The 2,020-nt window shown below is 40.6% G+C and overlaps 1 pseudogene; it reads left to right on the forward strand.

Annotated features, from left to right (window-relative positions):
* LOC110302677 overlaps positions 1–1,318 on the forward strand; it is a 2,024-nt pseudogene extending 706 nt beyond the window's left edge.
* The last annotated feature ends 702 nt before the right edge of the window (positions 1,319–2,020 follow it).

The following is a 2,020-nucleotide window of genomic DNA, read 5'->3' on the forward strand; positions in this document are numbered from 1 at the left end:
ACCCCGGAGCTCTTGTCTCTAGCTGCATATGTATCAAAAGATGGCCTTGTCGGCCATCACTGGAAAGAGAGGCCCATTGGACTTGCAAACTTTATATGCCCCAATATAGGGGAATGCCAGGGCCAAAAGAATGGGAATGGATGAGTAGGGAAGTAGGGGGCGGTATGGGGCACTTTTGGGATATCATTGGAAATGTAATTGAGGAAAATATGTAATAAAAAATATTAAAAATCAAAAAAAATTACTATAATAGCATTTGTGCGAAATTCTGGCTGTGATGGTTATCCCGAGCTTTTGTCCCCGCTGGCAGAAACACACTCAGGACAACTGGAATCTTCTGCGGTAAAGCTTTATTGCTTGCTTCTCAGGAAGTCCCCGACCCCAGAAAATGGAGTCACTTATATAGCCCTCAGCATGATGTTTTAGCACCTGATGTGGCGTGACAGCTAATGATTTGTTGCTTGCCCATCACCCCACTATTACGCCCCGAGAATGGGCAGTGACTAGGAGTGAGTTCACTCTCGCACCTGCGCACAAGGCTTGTTTACTAGTTAGGCACAGTGGAGGCCAGCGCCATCTTATAATGGCGATTGCTCGCGGCACACATGGCTCTCCACAGCGATTGCTTGTGGCACAGCTCTCCACAGATGGTGACAGCATATTAGAGCCAAATGCTTATATGCCTTGGTTTGAGAGATGGAAAGTTGTCTCCAAAGATTATTGTAGTGCCAGAATGACCACATTTCTGGAAGCTTTGGATTGTATTCTACCACCAATTAACCCAAATTATTAAACTTTGCAATTGACTTCATAACATCTATAAAATTAGTGGTATTTGTGCTATCCCTGTGGACAAGTAAAGACTGGTATTCTCAATCTGGCACAGTATTACTTTCTTTAAGCAATGTCACAACAGAAGCAACATATATTGAAATGCACCATGAAAGCTCATCTTGGGAAAAAATGTGGGCTTCATTGGTAAAAACATGTCTGAAAAAAAAAAAAAAAAACAAACGACCATGTCTGTCAAAGACATTAGATGGATGTGGCAATGTTGCTTGTGTCAGCAAAAATAACCCACCAATACCTTCATTGTTTGGGTGATTATCCTGAACCATCCAGGCCAAATTAGTGCTGACTATGTCCCTATACTGCATTGTCACATGGCTCACATAGCTTGCCAATTTGCTAGCATTAGAGAAAAGATGGATCATTCTCTGTCAAGAAGCTGGAAGGTGGCCCAAAAATCTTGAAATTTGATGATGCAGCTACTGCTGATATGATTGCCTATGTATATCATAAGACTATCCTTCACTAACTGATTTTTCTTTTCTGTATGTGACACGAGTCAGACATTTGCAGTAGGTGTCATCAAAAGCAAGTACAAGAAGAACTCTGTAGATGACAGCCACAAATTCTTCCCAGAAAACTCAGAAGGCTAAGTGACTACCATCCCTAACACCTGCAACTGCAAGCTCACTCAGTGGTGGAAGAAGGTTTCAGAACTGCTTGCCTCAATTGGCCATTGAAGTGTAATAGTAAAAGACAGAGTGATAATAAAAAACGTAGGGTAAAACATTCAGAAGGAAAGAATATTTTGTGAACTGTGTATGTGTGTGTGTATGTGTGTGTGTGTGTGGCTGTGTGTGTGGCTGTGTGTGTGTGTGTGGCAGTTTTAAGTTATTACTTCTCAAAACCAGTACTTGATAATGGAAACAACTTCACCAAAAATCTGTCAAACAATTTTGAGACCCATTAAAAACAAGTTTAATAAAGAAAAAGAAATCTTTAAATCTCTTTCAAGAGTAGGAGCTGAACTTTCTTCTGACTAATTCTAGTGAGTCGTAATTAAAAAAGATCCATATACAGAGAAAGTTTGGATTTAAGGAAATCCCAACCAACTCTACCAACTTCCTTTCTAAATTAGGCAAAACACAAAGGCAAACCAAAAAAATCAAATGAAGGCTCCTTAACAGTTCGTCAGCAGCAGGGTAACAGGGTCTTCTCTAATTCAGAGTGT

Source organism: Mus caroli, chromosome 10 (assembly GCF_900094665.2).
Source record: "Mus caroli chromosome 10, CAROLI_EIJ_v1.1, whole genome shotgun sequence".
Classification (NCBI taxonomy): Eukaryota; Metazoa; Chordata; class Mammalia; order Rodentia; family Muridae; genus Mus; species Mus caroli.